Here is a 20,420-nt window from a genome sequence, read left to right on the forward strand (position 1 = left end):
AAAGAATTTCAGGAATGGGAATGATGTTTACTCAAACATTTCTACCTGTGGTGTTGTATAGCATGTCACTACTGCCAACCCCAAACCTGAGAATTTTGAAGTAATATCACAGGAGATAAAGGTGTTCTGGAAGACGGAAAAGAAGAAGATATATCTACCAAAGAAAGCTTCATAGTGCAGGAAGTTTTCTGAAAGCTCATAATAAACATCATTATCCCAAAATTAATTCTCTTTCCCAAACCAGGATTACTATAAAAATGACAAAGAACAGAATAGTCTATCTTCTCCCTCCTGTGCTTCTCTTATTCCCCCACCCCATTCTGACATTCTTATATTCTGTGGCTGAGTTTACATATCGTACTATAATGTGGTTTGTTTGTTCTTGCTTAATATGATGTGTGAACGCTGGCCATGTCACTTCTTTTCCAGTCATGGATTTATTTCAAGAGCCAAAATACACAATACAGTATATACAGTATGAAGAAATTATAGGCAAATGATGGCAATCTTTCTTGGGAATACAATATGAAAGGAGGTGGAAAACATTAACTTTCTCTTCTATACTGTGTAATCTGATTGGAACCATATCCCTCACATGGCTAGGCTTCTTAAGAAAAAGGTTTTCACTGGTGCCAGCACGAACTCTTTTTCCCATCTTCTACTATTTGTGGAAGGGCATTTTAGTTCCACTTGCAATGGTGATAAAAGAGATAAATCTCCTATCTCAATTTAGTGCTTTATCAGTAAGGAATGTCCATACCTCTGAAACTAATAACAATACTTAAAAGTAGAACTAAATGCTATTCATTAATATGTCATTTGGCCCATAATCTCCTTATCTTCTGATTTCTTAAACTCTCCTCTTTCTTATTGTAGGCAGCCATTCTAAACAAGTCATAGCCTATGCTCCTGAGAAGAAAAATTAGCAATGAGAACATTAGTTCCACTCCCACCAAATGCCCTGTCATTATTCTCATTGTTCACCAAATGTAGAACACAACCTTCTATGGCAGGAAGCCTCCTCTGTCCATGAAACTTTTCCTGAAATCTGTAATCCTGGGAAATCAAAATTCAAAACCAAGAATGGACAACCAGCAGCCACATGCAAGCCCTAGAACATCTGCAGATCACTTTGTTTTCAATTAAAATATTAGTCAACGTCTATGTATTAAGAAATCCCCTCATCTCTATCTACCCAGTAATACCACTACATCACTGAATAACCCTCTGTGGTCCCTGGAAGCCAAAATAATAATAAGTATAACCCCCACAATGAAAACAGTTGCCCACTCCTGTTCTAAATCATATGGACAAGTTCTATAGCAAGGCTGGCTACAGCGCTGAGGTTCATTGTATGGCCACTAGAGACCCTAGGATTGCTGAATATGGTTATATGATTTCCCATAAAATTTCAGTTTAAATAAAGTACATTATAAGGCTTCTAGAGGTTCAAATCATCTTTTAAAGAATAGGACAGAGAAGATCAGGCCAAAACTCGGAGGCTTATGCTGCCCAATGAAATTATTACATCATTGCTTTATCCCCTGGGGTCCATGGTCACTGAATTTTAAAAGTATAATTAAAAGCATTACACGGAGAGAAGGTTTCCTTATGCAACCAGCAGCTTTTACAATTGGCTAAAAATACTTATAGAATTGAATTAAGTAGGACTACTGGCAAGACAACTTATTAGCTTCTAGTCTGAAACAGTATAAGTAATGCTACAAGGAATTCTCAGGGCAAAGTATATGACTTGAATCTGATACACCAGCAATTTGAAAAATGTACATTGGACTTTACAAACAAGATTCAAAGGTCTTATATGAACAAATTATAGTTTTTGGACAAATTAATGGCCAAGCTACTTATTCAGCTGCACATTATCTCTATAAGAATTCATTGATAGCATTATGTCATTAACAACTAACAAGGCTCCTAATCCAGTTTCATCAAATTGGTATAAGGCATTCATCCTTTGTTCCTATGCTGTTGGAGGTATATAATATTTTTTTAGTAATTATTTTCTTTTTCTTTTAATTCTGCCTTTGTTAAGGAGATTAAAGATTCTGCTGACTGTGCAACTTATCATTTGATCTCATTCTTGAATATAGATGCTAAAATTTTAATTGTGACTCTGGCATGAAAATATATTGCCTTCAATAATTCATCCTGTGCAATCTGGTTTTGTAGAAGGGTATCAAGCATCAGATAATATCTGATTATCAATTGCTATGTGTGTCTATTTATTTTAATAAGTTTATATCCATTTTTCCTTAAGGAGTTCAAGATGGCATACATAGCATTCCCTCCTCCAATTTTTTTTTCAAAAACAACCCTGTGACATATATTAGATATTCAGTCTGATAAACTGGATCTGGCAATTAGTTTTTCACTGGTTGGTGGAGTTTAAATTTATTGAATGTGCTTTAGCCAAATATGTTTATTAATTGGATTAAAATGTGGTGTTTGAATCAATCATCCACTGTTAGTCGTTAGAATTTTTTGTGTGCCATCTACTGAACATACAACATGTATTAAAAACATTAAAAACATTTTAAATACATTTCAAATATTACAATACATTTTTGAAAATCTTAAAAAATCTGGTACAATCTTCTAACTCCCTCCCCAAAAGTTATTACAAATGGGATTATTTCTCTGAGCACTGAACACAGAAATATTGATCGTTTCAGACAGTTAGCAAAAAAAAATTTAAACATTACTTTATACTTATTACTTGAAAAAAGGACCAGATTGCTTCAATCTTGATTTCCACTATCATTAAAAAAAATGAAAAAAATATGATGCTAGAGAAAATAAGAAAATTGTTGGCTATCGCTAAGATCATGTTGTCTAAAACAGAAACATTGTATCTATGGTTGATTAAAGCTTCAGAGATTCCTAAAGTGATATAATGATTAACACTATATAAAGAAGGTATTAACTTATTTAATCAGTTTCAGTCTTCAATAAGGGGAATCATTTTAAAGCAAGAAAATCAATTAATGGCATATTTTCATTTCATTGGACAGAAACTGTCAACCCTATAAGGTAGAGCAGACTAGGAAACAGACACCAAGTGGGCTTAAAGCTACTTTTATTAGAACAGCTATACCAGTGTTTCTCAATCTCAGCAAATTTAAGTTGTGTGGACTTCAACCCCCAGAATTCCCCATCCTCTATAGAAACATAAGATCATTCCTAAAACAGCTTTATATATAAAGAAAAAAGTTGATTGTTTTTCCTTGACTTCCAAATTCTGAATAAATACTTTGTTTCTATTTACTCCGATCTTCATATATGTATAAATGGATCCCCACCCTTGTAAATAAAGTCAGACTGACTTTTCTAAATAAAACTTTAGCAGCATTTTGATGGATGGAATTTGGATGAAAAAGAATTATTCCTAAACAATAAGGGTTTTTTTAGCATATAGTGTAATGACAAATATGTTCTACCTGACAGAGTTCAACTATTCTTAAAACAATTTTAAAAACTGATTTTAAAAAAATAGTTTATCTTTCAAAACTATAGATGGATTCAAGTTTAGAGTTGGCAGAATTGTGTTTATGAAAGAGGCGCAGATTTTGGCTGATCCTCCTTCCCTATTGCAGTCTTCTGGGGCTCCTAAATGGATGGACTGGGGCATGGAACATCTTCTGAAATGTGGGAGACAGTGGTAGGGCCATAACGGGGAAGGAAAAAGCCAGGGAAATCACTGTTCCATTTCATTCCTCCAGTGAGAAATTTCTGCTCAGCCTCAATTCTTTTTGTAGCCCAGCAGTACAAAGAATTAGAAAACAATTAGTAATAGCTGTGTGGTTCAGAAAAGCCCTCTTTTAGGGTTTATGAACTGAAATTACAAGGTGGTATATATTGAGGAGGGTAAGAAGATCAGAAAAATTGTTCAAATAGGTTAAAATGGGATAACCAAATCTGGATTGAAAAATGTATTGGGTTTTTACTTGGGAGCCAAGGAGATCATGAGATAACCTTTGGCAAATTCTTAATTCTCAATCTAATCCTACTTCACAAAGCTGAAATTCAAATAAATCAGGTAACATTGTAGAAATACCAAACTATACCACTTCTGAGACTGAGGAGGCAGAATGTATAGCATTCATCTTCAAAATAGTTTTGGTTACTTTTGATACTAAGTAAAAGTTTTTATTTAATTTATGTTATTTCTCCTTTTTCTTTTTCTGCAGACTTTGTAAAGCTAACCTGCTCATAGAAGAAAAAACAGATTCTTGGTAAATGATGTACCTTTATGGATAGATATATACATTCATATTCATCAGGTTGGGGAAAGATTCTTATCCATTAGAATATTCTCAAAAAAAATGAGAACAATATTTTTCCATAGTACTCTGCCTTCCTAAAATGTGTTTTGCTCCTGGATAAGAAATGATAAAAGCTACTCTTATCCCAGCTTTTTTATCCTCAGTTGCAGCTTTTGGAAGTGGTTGTGATTATTCAATAATGAGTGGAAAACTTTCAGTTACAATCCCAGCTAATAGGAAACAATAAGGGAGAGTCAGATTCAATAACAGCTTCAGCGTGGAATTTTAGGAACTGTTACTTGGAAGTCCAGTGTAAAATTCTAGCCATCTTCTCATTTGTGAAAGCAATCTAACCTGATAAATCTAGAAATACTGTATTTCTGCTTCCACAGTATACTAACTGAACTGGAGTGGAAATGTTGTACTAACTGCTAGAAAATGCTTTTGCCACTATTAGATAGCCAAATATGCTTTCATACAAAAAAATCAGTATTGTTATTTGTAATCTTCTGCTGTGAACCTGAGTTTAAATCATGGCTTAGGTATATTTAAGGTATACCTGAACGATGGCAGGAATGTCCTTGATCGTTTCATAATAAATTGTAACATCGTTTTTAATTTCTGCAGTAACATAGTCTTTTCAAACCACAGGGAATCAGAATGTAACTATCTACTGACAAACCTTTGTAATAAAATTGATCTTAGTTTCACAAAGCTAAAGAATGCTTTCCGCATCATAGATGTATGTTGTTGAAGAATGAAACTTATAATTTGCCCTTATTTTGTATTTCCTGAACATCACCCATCCAGACAAAAAGCTTCAGATGCAAAGAGAGTAAATGGAGAATGGCAGGCAAGAAAAACATTTTAGAGAAGTGTGCAAAAGTTACCTGGCCCCGTCACAGGCTGTCTCTGTGCTCTAGCAGTGTCCCGTGATAGTTGTCATCAGAAACGAAAATAGCAAGACAGCAGCTTATAGGCCTAATGGAAACAAAGGGGGGAAAGTATGTTAAGAGCATGCCACTTCTTCACAGCTTCCAACAAACTACTGAAGAGTTTTACTTATTTTTAAAAGATGCAATATACCATTTTGCCTAAACAGTTTTGAGGATGATGAGAGTTGAAGGGCAGCACAGCTGGAAAATACCACATTGTGGAAGGCTGCAATATGTTTATGAACTCCTTCACAGCTAGAGATTACACAAAAATAATATGGAATTTTCCCTATCCCTAAAAAAAAAAAAAAAAAAAGAATCTGAGCAGTGCTTTTAATATTAATTCCAGTCTGAAATCATTTACAGGTATACAGGCTAATCCAAGAAAGGTCAGCTCCATGCAGATTACGTAATTAAAAGCAGTAATGTTCACATTTTAGTTATACTTCACTCAAATGTTTCTAATCCATGTGAATAACTGTAGGGCCACTTGTACTGTGTACAAATCTGACCTTTGAAGAAAAATAACATTATAACATTTTAAAAGCCTGTCCTCAAATAAAGCCATCATATCAAAAATAAACTACTGTACAAACGATATAAATAGTACCCCAAACCAAAAAGGCAACCCTACAGCACCAGTCATGCTCAGTTTAACTCTTTCTGAAAAGGCAGTGGTGTGGGAGCCCAAAGTATCTCATAGGGTAAGCTGTTGCACACGTTGGGGCTACCACCAAGGTCTGCCCTTAAGTAGCCTTTCTCAAGATGGGCTGATTCCAGCAGGAAAAGACCATCTGAAGGTAATGGGAACCAAACTATATACGGTTTTATAGGTTGACACCACATAAGATGGGAGTGGGTTGGTATATATTTTAAATAAATAAAATGTACAATTACTTTTGCTGATTTCAAATAAAGATCAGAGTTGAAAGCATTTATTAAAACTGGTTTCCATAATATTTTCTTATTCTTATCACTTTCATCATCACCCTCATTATTATTGTTACAGCCCTCATTCTCTCTGACATCCTATTTTTGGGGTTCACAGCCTTTTACCTTCTTCATGTGCAAGGCAAATTTCAGGAAATGATAGCCTGCCCACGCCTCCAAATCTATGGACTTCATTACAATAAATAAATAAATTAATTAAACAAATCACATGTATTTGTTGAATTGCTGGGGTGGGGTAGGGTCAGAAAGACCCTTATATGAAATTTGGATAGTTTTTTATCCTGATCGTTTCACTGATCATGGTTAAATTCTTCTACTAGTCAATATTGTATGACATTGCAAAAACTCTTCCACCTGTACAGATATAAGGTAAAAGAAAGCCACAAGCGTTTAGAGGGAGTAGGTCATATTATCAGCAGAAAAAAGGAGATATGTCAAGTTTTCAGGGATAATTCTAATAGTTCAATCAACGTACCATCTTTAAGAGATTTTGGAGACTGTAATAATAACCTTACAAAGAACAAAAGGGTTAAATAATATGGAGCCTTAAAAATGTGGAGTTAAGATGCATGTATCAAAATTAAACTGAAATATCAAAGTTATCTATAGCAAAAGGAGTTGTCTATAGAATGCTGTATGTGTTGAGAAGATCCATAACAGAACAACAGATCTCTTTCTAAAGGAATAATTTTTCTTATAGAATGTCTTTACTTGAAAAGGAGAAACAGAACAGTTACTGACATTCTCCAAAAATGTAATTGAATTTTTAATTCATTCACTTTTAATACTTTGGGAAATATAATTCACCATTATAAAATATCACTCTGAGGTCCTAAAGGTCATACTTGATTTCAGAATATTGCCACTGATCATGTGCAACAAACAAATAGCTAAAACAGGATGGCAAAACAACTTCCAGTCTTACAATAGCTTCTTGTGCATTTTGCAAAAGCTTCTCAAGGCTGACCCAATTATTACTGTTGCTGGTATAAAGAAGAATTTACAGGGGTGTTTTTGGTTCTTCAGTAGTATCTGAAATAGCCACGGTCCAGTTTGGAACTATAAAGTGCCACAGATCTGAGCAGCTATTTAATCCCAACATTCACCAGGTGGGAACAGGGAACTAGTACAGCTCTCTCCCCAAAAGCAGCATAAATTTATATCTCAAATTTAGGAGCAATTTTAAACTTGGCTTTTATGTTGGTAGAATTTTATTGTTTGTACACAATAGGCTACATCCCATGTTATGGGAACAAGTTTTGGTTCGTATCACAGGACTTCCATTTGTTCTCTGACTCCATCCACCATCACCATCCCATGTGCTCAAAATCTACTTCAAACAACCTTCCAGATTTCAAAAAGTAGAGAGGAAGATTTTCTTTTGATGAATTGAGAAATGCAACCCACTGTTTCAGCCACACATTTTGACCCCACACAAAAAGAAATAACAAAGAACTTTTCACTAAGCAAATACAGAAAAGATTTAATCATACAACTGTTATATTATCTGGCTTTTATGATTTCAATTAACTAGTAACTTGTTCCAAGGACAGATAAATGTTTAGGATTTGATAACTATGGTTAATCTTCATTCAGCCCAAGATTACACAAAGTAATTACATGTAAACAGGAAAAATGAATTGAATAATATTTCCTGTTCTACTGTTGGGCACTACGTTGTAAATTGTGCCATATGTACAATTACAGTTATCCTGCTGAGCTAAAAATATTGGTGAAGATCTAAAAATGATGAACAGTGCCTTTTTTAAATTAATGTCTTATTAGTTGGGTGAAGTACACTGACAAAGAATAATTTATGCTTATTCAAACTGCTCTCGACATCTTCAGGTGTTTCCAAATGAGCTCACAGAAGAGTGATTAAATGCATCTGATAACAAGCCACACATTGCTGAAATTACTTACCGCCTCATTTTATGATTAATTAAACATGTAGATTAAAGTTGCAAAAGAATTTAGATTAATGAGCAAGTTAAGTCTTGCTGATATAAGTGAATTGGGAATTGGATGCTCTGTGGAACTTTATAAACATGTATTTTATAATGAGTAAGACAAGGCTACATGTTGAATCCTGGCCACAAGGGCCTTTGACGATGCAGTCTTTTTTAACATGGTTTGACAGCTTTCAAATAACATTCTACTATAGGCTTTAAACTTTGTGCATTGCTGTAAAACATGAGACTACATAACTCATGTATTAGGAGTACAATTATTTCCAAGCTCTCCAAGGTAATGACCCCCTGTAGCAGCAGCTGTTCAGAAAAATTACAGGCTCAATTGTTATTTTAATCAGAGAGAGTTTAGTAGTTAAAAGCAGTTATGCAACTTGTAAAATTATATGACACCTCATCAATGCTTTCTCTGCTGCATCCTTGAATCAAAAAGAAAAAGAAAAGAAACACAGAAAGCCCCACAGCTTGGGCTTATTAGGAAAGCTTGACACTCAGCCATTCATCACAAATTCAAAACCATTTACTACAGTGCAAGCCAAGATGATGTTCACATTTACAGTGACTCTTATCAGCTCCAAGAACATCTCAAAGTATTTGCCAGGTTTGGTGACGACCCCATTGTTCTCTTTTACTTAAGACCGGCTTTCCACAATCCAAGTTGGTAGTGGAAAGTCAAGTTGGATTTTTATGGTTTTACAGAACAAGAACCAGTCACATAGTTCAAGGAGACAAAGCACTCCAGTATATTCCATATAGCAATTCAGGCCCAAGAAGTTGAAAAGCCTAACAAAATGGTTAAAAATAAACTTTCAAATATCCAGAAAATGTCATTGTTTACTGTGCCTTGAGTTCATCCAGACCAAAGGCAGGCAGTAAGAAATGCTAAATCACAGATCTGAAGAACCCCAACATTTTCAAATAAATCTGTCTTGTGAATTTCTATATTAGAATGTATAGAGTGTTCACTTTTATTTTTCTTTATTTATTTATTGAAAATTATAAACCACCCAATGGTCAAAGCTTTCTGGGCAGTTTACAATAAAACTCTCTGGCAGGTTTACGTGTTCCATTATATCCTATTTGAGCTCCAGTGAAAAAGAGAAGTATTTTGTGTTTTTAATATAATAAAGAAAAGTTCTTTTCACATGTATAACAAACATTCATTATACAGATAATATTGAACTATTTTAGCAATGCTCCTAGTAGCCTTTGATCATGTTTTTATGTAAGCAAAATATTGTATACATCCTAATACATCCTTTACCTATGAAATCTTCAGTTGTGATGTTAAATAGATATGCAGACATTATGCTTATAATTTTCTCATCTTAACAGGTCACTTTCCTGAAGCTGGCAAAATAGCCTTTTCAAACAAATGCTTTGGTAAAACCTGTAGATTATCTTAGCAAATGGTTTAGTATAACTCTCCATATTAAGATTTTTGTGCACAAATGCCTCCAATATAATTTTTGTGTTGTTTTCTCTTTTTCTCTTTTTTACTCTTTCTACTCTTTTACTGTTTTTCTTTGTTAATAAAATATATACCCATGTACGTATGACCCAATACGGGATTCCATCTCTCTGGCAAGTGGTCTGGTTCAGTGCTGGTAAACCACTAACAACAAGACACAAACCGGGCATTAGAGTCAATTATCCTTGAACAGCCTTTTTCTGGATGGTGCCAAAATGACATGTGAAGAATCAGTGGACAAAGACTAAAAGCAAAAGAGGATGTCCTCATGTTCAAGCCTACAGCATGGTGATAAGTGAAACAAAGCGGGCTCACTTCTCCTCTCTTATTATTGCTGACACATTGTCATCCAGTGGCCTTGTTTATGAGTCCTTATAGAGTTCTCCCACCTCCCACCAACTGGTTAATTTATATTGATTTATTTATTTCTCAGATTTTGAGAAATAACATTACAAATAAAAAGAAGACAATACATATCACAACTGATTTTTAAGAAAAAAACACAAATATAACTAAAGAAGCTCCACAATCACCCTATCTCCAAGGTCTGGGAGAGCAACCAAGTCTTTAACCAGTCATAAGGATGGGAGCCACACAGATCTCCAAATCCCTCAGATTCACCAAAGTCTTGACTCCTCACAGGCAGAGTCTCTGGTAGTGACTAGACACTATCTTGCCATATTATATGGGACTCTTCCAGGCCTGTGACCTCCAAGGAAGTGGATAGTGAGATGATTAGACTGTCCTCTGTCACATGTTGTTTGGACACTTACCCATCCTGACTGTTGCAAGCAGTGGATGGAGAAGTGACCACCTGAATCCATGAGATTGTTAATGCCTCCCAGTGTGAAGTGGAGCTGAAAGTTTAAAGAGGTCATTTCTGGATCCTGAAGTCCTAGGTAACTACCAGCCAGTCTACAAACTTTCTTTTTGGGGAAGGGGTCTTTTTAGACCTCTTTGAGGCTTTTGATACCATCAGCCATGGTATTCTTATTGGATTTACTACAGGGATTGCAGATAGGAAGCACTGTTTACAGAGGTTCCACTCCTTCTTCAGGGGACAGTTCCACTCTGTTGTAGTAGGGAAGAGAGAACGGCCCAGGGTGCTGCACAGAGGTCAGTCCTCTCCAGTCTGCTTTGTAACATCTATATGAAACTACTGGGGGAGATCTTTCAACTCTTTGAGGTGCAGTATCATCACTATACTGATATTTATACATCACCACCCTTGGCTGTAGGGGAAAAGTGTTGGTGTTCTTTAAGGGTCGGGATGGGGGAAAACAGGCCAAAGCTAAACCCAAACAAGAGAAAGTTGCTCTTTGCACATCAAGATTTTCCATCAACATCAATGTGTTTTCTCTGTACAGACAGGCACTAGCTGCATAGGAGCAGGTTGATGATGTGTGGGGTTTTGGATTCACAGCTCCTGCTTAAACAGCAGGTGACGGCTGTGACTAGAAAGGCCTTTCCCAGCTTCAGCTGGTACCCCAATTACAACCCTACCTGATGTAGGAGGACTTGGCTACAGTAACTCACACCCTTGTTACCACCCAGATAGACTACTGCAATACACTTTATATGGGTCTTCCTTTAAAAACTACTCATAAATTACATCTGATCCAAAATGCAACAGCTAATTAATTAGTTAATGTAATTAACTTAATAATTAATTAATTAATTAGTTAATAAGTTTCAATGCTGGGAGCATGTAATACCAATACCACGGGTGTGTGTGTGTGTGTGTGTGTGTGCATGTGTGTGGAGAGAGAAAGAGAGAGAGAGAGAGCACGCACCACCCATCTCACATACATGACTCTAGGCAGCTTCCAATGAAGTAGATAAAAATAGATAAAAAACAGAATATAAAAAATAAAACACACAGCAGGCAGGCATTATCCAAACAACTATCAACACAGCTCCGTCACACCCCCAGGGCCCCAGGCTCAAACACAAAACCAAGTTTTCAAGGCCTTACAGAAGGGACGGGCTCTCCTTCTGGGCCCTGCCAGCCAACACTCCTTTGCCGACGGTATTCAGAGCATGCCTCTCCTGCCAACTGGGTAGGATAGGTAGAGACAATTGTCTACATATATATAGTCTAGAAGGCTGCAACAGTTGACCATAGTTGGTCATTTTGTCATTTTTATTTTTAAGATATATATTAATCTTTCTCTCTTTTTTGGCAGCAAAACAATGCTTATGGCCAATTAGAATTAGAAATTACAACCCAAAAGGAGAGGAGCTGCTCCATTGTTTAGCTGCACCATTGTCCTTAAATGCATAAGTCATGGGGTTTGTCCAATATGATGAAAAAGGAAAAATTGGATTATCCAAGCATGAATTTTCTGTGTCCTAAGATTAACCACACAGAGCAGAATTTAATATAGCCTGGATTCTGTTATGACAAAACACACTTTAGATTAATATTCTATTTTCATACAGCATGAATCTGGGCAATATCAAGTATTGCACACAGATAAATGCAAGTACAAATTAAAGATGCCCCCAGGTCAAACTTGACTTCTGATATATATATAAAACTTCCATGCAGTTTTCTCTGCAACAGAATAGAAGTTACTTGTTGCTGCCTTCTTCTCTGTCTAGCCTACAGTCCTGAAGTCTTTCATGGTCTCCCATCCAAGTATTAAGCTTGGCTTAATTTAAAAACTGGCCCAGTGCTGTTGCAGATTACTATATTCCAATCCTAAAACCTCTCAGTAATATCCACTTACATTTCAAAATACCATCCCACATGAATATATTTCTCACATCCCTGTTTCATTGATGGGTTAGAGCTGTCAAATGGGACGAAAATATTCTGTCATTCACAATGAGGACATTGCTCTTGCTTCAATTTTATTTCATGAAGTCCTCCTGTGTCCTGATCGCTTAGGGTTCTCGCAACAGACTCATCCGTATAAAAGAGCAGAATACAAATGGACAGCAAGTTATATGCAGAAGTGGCAGAGACAGAGTGAAGGTATAATGAACTTCTGTTTAGTTTTAGACATTGTTTAACAACTAAGAGAGATATAATTTAACAACTTTTATTTTTATTCTTACACATCATTTTACATTATTAACTTTTATGGACTGTACTGGATTTTATCAAATATATAGCTTCGTAAAAGCACAACAATTTTCCTTGTAACTCTGTAGTTTTATGTCCTTTTCTGTAGGTCTTTGATGGAGATATTGTCGTTTAGCCTCCTCCACAAACATCCCACCTCATATCCCAGAATAGAGAACCAGCTAGAGCTCTGTTTTCATATGAAGCAAGATACTTGATGGCTGGAAGGAGAGAACATAAAAATAATCTACACACATACTGAGAAAATGTATAATCCTTGTCCTCCTGAATCCTGACTGAAACTAAATCCATTTTCTCGGTGAAATCTTATCACCTATCATAATCTGACAGAAATGTACATACTGGGCATTAGGAAAATTATGAATCACTCTAATTGCATCCCATTTCTTATAGCAAGTATTATTAGATGAAATGAGGTTTTGTTGCCACAGTTTCACTTGAAAAAAACACATTTACGTACAAAAAAAAGGAGCCTTTGTCTATTAACTAAACTTATAACCGCAGCGCAATTTCATCACACTACCCTCCATGGTTCTCTAGCATGCTTGGTCTTCTGTCTGAAAACATTAGTAAAAATAGTATGAGAGCAACAGAGTGCTCAATGCAGACAAAAAACATAGCCAAAATAATAGTTCAATTAATCAGCCCAATTATGACATCTCTCAACTGCACTGCCCTTTCAAAAAAGAGCAATGTTGAATACCTAAAAAGGCCCTGCAGGAGTTGCAAGTTATTTTAATAACAAGATGGCATGAAAATTACTGTCCAGAGATCTGCCTGGGAACAAACACATGCAATAAAGTAGAACAACAGAAAGCTACAAATTTTTCCAGTTAGTAAAATTATTATTTTAAGAGTGGACTATTTTCATTTATTTGCCAGCTACATAGCAATTTAGTTAAGAAAGAAAGACACCATTAACATAAAAAAGGAAAACTGCATCAAGAACTGTAACAACAGTTGTATTCTGGAGACTGGCCAATGGAAAATATTGTTAATTGAAGTGTTTCTTTCAGAAAGCTTTATAGGAATTTCTCTCCTGCAAGAGGACATATTTTCACAAATAGAAATGAGGACAATTTCTAATGATCAAGTGATTACCAAGAATCAGCTTAAACCTTTTATACAGAAGATTTATACATCTGCATGCACACACACACACACAAACACACCAATTATTAACGAAGGAATATGAAGCTGCAAGTTACAAGCCATATAAACAAAGGCTGATTTCACATATCACCCTAAGCCATAAAATGGTCTCCATTTTTGGCTGAACACAATGCATGAACCCAGCCATTATCATCTATAAAACATGGTTTAACATGCATCGTAAAGCTGGCCAGAGTCTGTGAGAGATGTCAAAACCAGAATGCTCAAGACTTCACAGTGAGAAGACATGGGCTTCAAAGTCCAACCTTTATATGTAATCTTTGTTTGGTGATATTTCCCTGATTAATACATATATTTGTTAAATATCTCCAGTATTCCAATCATGCACTCTCAAAATCAGTGGAGATAGTGCAGGTAAGAAAGTTCCTAGAAATCACCATTGACTTTAATCAGGGAGCAGTACTATTTCTGTACTTTTCTAAAGAGACTGTTATATTTTAAATATATATATTTTTTAAAAAATCGAATGTAGAAAAATATAATGCAAATTTTAATACTTTTATGGGACATTTGTACAGTATGACTAGACTATTATTATGGTTATGCTCACATATTCTTTTTTACATAATCCACCTTTTACTGATGCCCATTTCGTGAGAAACTAAAATCATATTATGCAGCTTCAATGTTCAAAGAATGCACATTTGGAGTCTGCATTCACTTCAGACACAGCCATAAATAGAACCAGAGACCTGCTTTAAGGGGTTATTCTCCAAACTGAAGTGGGTCTTGTCCATGTAGAAAAAAAGCAAAGCAGCTGCCTCCAACCCTTTGAACCTGGTTCACAGAATAGTTGTTCTAGTAAGCAGAACTGTAATTCTCCATAAAATAATGCCACCAGATGGAGTGGAGAGAGGTAACAGCTGTATTGTATGACTGATCATTCTAGCTTCCAGACAGAATATTGTTTTACCAAAGGTCCTCTTTCACACTGAGTTACAATATATTGGGAAGAGATAGGAGCCTATCAGAAACTTTCGGTGATTTCTGTGATTTTTCACAGCACGGTCTTTCCAAAAACGGCTTCAGAGCCACCAATAATTGATATCTGCTCTCCCACTCCAGCCTACTCATTGAGCGGACCAGTACTTATTCTCCAATCAGATATGCCTGTGCAAATTCAATCCAGCTTCTCCAGTACTTTCTCTGCAGAAAAGCAGCCTCTCATCTTCCTGCTAAAGCTGATAGATGGTTTGTCCCAGCTTATCACAGAAGGCCACAAGCTTCAGCCAACAACTTAGGGATCAAAGCTGAAAGAATGGTTAGAGAGAATAGCATCGGTCTTATCTTCTCTGCTGTCTTTCCCTGCCTGAAAAAAAAATAGTCCTATTATTCATTTGCTGCAAGCATTACTCTAATGCTATAAGTGTGCACATCCACACACACACAAAAAACAATAATACCACACATCCAATCAAAAGCTAAGCAAGTAACCTACAAAGTCACAGCAGCATAGGGGAAGTATCCCTTTTGAAGTTACCCTAAACTTTAAATACAAAAAAAAAGAAAAAAGAGTCATTTGTCTGAAATGTTGCTAGCTTCCTCCATCAGAGCAGGAACGTATATCTGCAAATATTCAGTGCTGCCCAAGAAATTAAAAAAAGTATAATTATCATCTTAAAATGCGGAACTTAAAAGAACTCAGAATGAGGCTATATAAATTAAGAGGTAGGACTCTTCAGATAATAAAGGTCTGAGGTCATTAGCTCAAATAACTCATAATGCACTATTAAGGAACCAATGACTGTTCTAGAAATGCAAATAAAAAACAACTCCAAACTATCCAGATGTCTACCTTGGAATGCAGTTACCTAATGAGAAAAAAAAATCAACTTTGCTTCCATCCTTGGGATGCAGCTTACCTAAAAATGTGCTCCAATCTGTGATTGGTCCTATTCACCTACTTTCCCTCCATTTGTGTTCTGTGCTTCCTCGTTTCATTCTGTTTCCTAACATTGCAAAACCAGGAAGTCAAACTATACACATAGCAACCACGAAAGGTCTAAGCCTCAGAATGCAAGAGGATCTTGTCACAGACTTTATATTCACCAAAATACTGAGACACCCTCTGACAGCTGCACAAGAAATGTATTGGACAGCTGAGTTATCCTTACACCAGCAATCTACCTTCCCAATCATCACATTGGAGTGGACTGCTATTGCAACAGGAACCTGAAGAACATAACTAAGAGAGGTTAATATACCCTGCCTCATAAATGGTATCATTTACATCACATCAACTTGATATGGCTGCTATTCATTTCAATGGGAAAGGCCTGAGTGATGTATTTAGGCACATTACTGCAGTAGAATAAAGACCAGCAAGAAAGTCATTGCTTCACAATCCCATAATGGCAGACATTCTACTAGTACAACATATACTTCTCTGTGGTGATGATTAAACAGAAATCCCATTTACAGAATAGAATATTATGATGAAAGAAGGCTACCCAGGATAAATGTGCTATCATTTTAAACCAAGAAAATTAGCTTCAATATATGCTTTTTTCAAGTATACACAATAGAAACCGGTATTACTTACCTCAAGGGTTAGTTCATTTCTTCCCATCTACGAACAAGCACCAGATGTTCTTATCAACCAAAGTCTGTGCCTGAGCCTGGAGCACCCAGTGCTGTTCAGATATCAGTGAGAATGTGACTACCCTTCAATGTATTTTAGTGCCAATTTGGCAGCAGTGAATAGAATGAATACTTTATTCTGAGTTAAGTTATAAGCACCATCTTATTTTGGTCTCAAAAACAAATAAAACTGAACCAGCTGTTATCTACTGTCTTTCTAGCATGCAGCAGATTAAATGTAAAATACTTCATGTGACACACAAAAATGTGACTATCATAATGCACAACTTTCATGCTTGTATTTAATACGCGGATATGAAATATATGAATGGTGGGTTACAGGCATCATAAAACTAATTTCCCTCTGTCAATGGCAGATTCCAACTAGGAGAAAAAGACCTACAATTTTAAACAATTTTCTCCACCCTGCAGACAAACCCCAAATCATTTATGTATGTGCAGATCTCTAATTCTCCAGAGTAAATTTTGAATAATCAGTAGTGGGACACTGCCGGTGAAAATAAATTAATTGGATAGATTCTATACTCTACATGCAGAATCATACTGTCATCTATGGGAAATGCCTAGAGGAGAGTAATTTAGAATTTAGAAAATATCATGAAAGATAAAGACATGTTAATGACAACAACTTTCAGAATGGATAAAGCAGTGGTCTTTCTAGCAATAAAGTACAGCTGTGAATGCTGGTAGTGAGAAATAATGAGAAAAACAAAACAGGTACCTTCAAATTAATGGATCTGGAAACAATTACTAAGAGTACAAGAAGGACCAATCAATCAGTCCAAGACCAATTATCAGCAAGTAGACACTCATGTGCTTTGGGCATGTGATACAAACAGAGGGAAGACAAAAAAAAACCAAAACCTGTCATGCTTAGCAAGGTTGAAGAAAGTAGAAAGAAGGGGAAGACGATCAATGAACATGATGAAAGAGATTACCAGAATGTATTTGGAAGAGCTACAAGTTACACTACAGATCAATTGAAACGGCAAGCATTTGTCCATGCAGGGGTCAGACACTGCTCAATGGCACCTAGCTATTCTCAGTGGCTGGTAATAAATACAAAATGAATAAGGAGAGTGGTCATGTACATCTACAATCCTATCTTATAAGTGGTAATACCAGTTCATTAAGAATTTCAGAATTGGTAGTATTTTAGAATAAACTAATTTCCCCTCTTTTTTTAAATAGAATTGACTCTTTCTCCTCTGCTACTCCCTCTTGTTTAATCTTCTAATGATATTATTCACTCCCAGGATAACCCCATGAATAGGAAAGAATAGTTTTTAAAAAGTAGATTAGGTCAAACAGAATTGGGAGAGATATTTTTGAAACGTGGAGGAGAATAACTTGAGATTACTAAGAGACTAGACAACGGGTTAAGAGCTAGAATAATTAAAACAAACCAAGCTAGGGCAAAACAGCCACTGTGGCTTAGTAGTTAAAGAGTTGGACTGGGTCAAAGGAAACCCAGGTTCAAGATTCAAGTCCACCCTTAGCAATGGAAGTTTATTGAGTGACTGTCCTAGGCCACACAGTGGGCATTTCAACATAAGGTAATTATGCTGCTGCTCTCCTATGATCCCATATAATCATCTCTCTTCAACAGCTGAGCCAATTTAGTTCTGGCTCAGTGCAGTCCAAGAAGAAACTATTTTTAGCTGAAAACACTGGAACTTGGAGCGGGGGGGGGTGACTTTTTATATTGGACAAATTCTTGCCTCAGCCTTCCTTCTAGCTCCTGAGTTTCAGCCACCTTAACAACTCAGATAAGAAAATGCTGGCTAGACAGCTTTGCATTGTCCCTAAGTAATCTTGGTGAGAATGTTCTATGTGCTGCCTTGTGATCCTGGACATTTGGGGGGGGGGGTGCCTTTGAGTCAGTCTTGACTGCTAGTGACTGCCTGGACTAGTCCCTGCAGTTTTATTGACCCCATCTTCCGAAGTAGTTTGCTCTTGCCTTCTGCCTAGGGATGAGAATGAGTGACTGGCTGAAGGTCACCCAGCTGGCTTTGTCCTTAAGCCAGAACTAGAACTCATGGTCTCCTGGTTTCTAGTCTGATATCTTAACCATTACACCAAACTGGTTTTCCTGGACAAATAGTGGGAGAGAAATCCAACTAATGAACAAATAAATATTGATCCAATAAAAGACAAACCTAGTGGGGTGCTGATGTGGGTCTTCCGGGCTGTGTGGCCGTGTTCTGGAAGTTTTGGTTCCTAACGTTTCGCCAGCATCTGTGACCGGCATCTTCAGAGGACAGGAGCACAGACAGGAGAGACCCACATCAGCCATCGTATTCCGGCCGTGAAAGCCTTCGACAAAACCTAGTGGGCTTTGCAGGTGTTATGACTAACTACCCTACCCCACTGAATAATACACTATAAAATATTATGGTTCCTTTGGAGGAGTCTTTTTTTGAGAAAGAGGCAGAACCTCAAGAACCTGATAATTAGTTTTTCAGGCAGAAGATATGAAAGCCATGGAGGGTAATATCAATCTTAGACAGAGAGAAGTGCTAGGCTACAAGGACAGAATATTCGAGAATGACTGGATTACTTGTGAAGGAGATTTTCTTCTCAAACAGCCCTCCTGGCTGGTCTGCTGATCAGGGTGGAATGCTGCAGATTGAAGTGTAAAAGTCTGCCATTTACAAAACACCATTGCTGGAATAATGCCTATGCCAGATCCGATGGTCTAGCCCTAATGCCTGGACCCTTGGTATATGATCCCTGGACCGCCAGTAGACTATGTTTCTGATTCTCTTCTATTACCATGCCCTTTACCTAATGTTTGCTTCTGCTTGGACTCTCTTGTGTTATTCCATACAGTATTACAAATCTTAATAATCAATTTAACTCCCACATTAGAACATAAAACTATAAATGGCACAACCAATGATTAAATTCCCTGGTGACTTTCCACTGAGCTCACAGGGGATTGTGCTAACCCAGTGGAGTTTCATTTATTGTTCTCCAACGCTCTTATCAGATCACAAATCAAAAATCGCTTTTGACGTTCTCATCAGTTTCAAACACGGATGGCTGTGCGAGACCCGGGAGTAGGGGAGAGAGACCACTTTTGAAGAAAAGCTAACCTAAGCAACCATGGCTTCACTGGGACCTAACCAGCATGACTGTGCGTGTATCTCGAATGCCCGCGTCTAGCTGATTCCTTGTACGCCACTACCTATACTAGACCTGATGTATTCACTTCTCATCCTATGAGCAAAGCTCTTGACTCTAGATAATGAGAGAGATTAAAAGGGGCAGCTCCTGAGCTAAATCATTTTCAAGGGAGAGGAAACTAGCTGAACGTGCCTACCAGACCTGAAAAATTATAGGAGACTTGGGAAAAGGGGGAAGGGGGGGTGAGAAAGAAAGTAAACTGAACATTCCTTTTCTGGAAATACATCACTTACAATCAAATATAGAATAGTAACCACTCCTATTTATTATTCGACACCTTCTTCCCTACAGGTTCTAAAAACAGAACGCAGCTAATTGTCTTTTTCATCTAAATATACTCCTAAAATTCCTTTAAATGGTTCCTTGTCAGTATAACGGAAGACTGGAGTTTCCCAAGAAAGTTCATTTGCCTGCCTCTCACAGCACCTGATATTCCTTTAGCCACCAGAACACTTCGCCTTCTCCAGCTTCCACCAGAAATGAAGAGGCACTTTGCAACCGTATGGGGAAATGTTTGCTATGACTAAAAACTGAATAAGTATCTGCTTAGCTTCTCAGTGCTTACTAGATAAATACTGATATCTTTATGAAGACTGATGTTCTGCAGAAAGTCACTGCTATCTCCCTTAAAAGAAGAAAAATACAATAGACGCGAATTTGCATAGCTTTATATTATTCTTTAAAAATGCCATTTCCTAAGATTAAGAATCAAATGGACAGCCAGGTTAATAGCAGAAATTTGAAATGTCATCCTGG

At 36.7% G+C, this 20,420-nt stretch overlaps 1 protein-coding gene across 7 annotated transcripts in view; it reads right to left on the bottom strand.

The window, feature by feature from the left end:
• SOX6 (SRY-box transcription factor 6) overlaps positions 1-20,420 on the bottom strand; it is a 469,019-nt gene that overhangs the window by 357,671 nt on the left and 90,928 nt on the right. For all 7 annotated transcript variants that reach the window (XM_088145996.1, XM_088145997.1, XM_025162930.2 and 4 more), the window contains one exon: positions 5,174-5,264. The gene's annotated coding sequence lies outside the window, so the exon portion shown is untranslated. The remainder of the gene's footprint in view (positions 1-5,173; positions 5,265-20,420) is intronic.

The sequence above is a fragment of the Python bivittatus genome, unplaced genomic scaffold (genome assembly GCF_059951505.1).
Source record: "Python bivittatus isolate LINGU-HERP-01145 unplaced genomic scaffold, Pbiv_v1 ctg000480_np1212, whole genome shotgun sequence".
In the NCBI taxonomy this organism is placed as follows: domain Eukaryota; kingdom Metazoa; phylum Chordata; class Lepidosauria; order Squamata; family Pythonidae; genus Python; species Python bivittatus.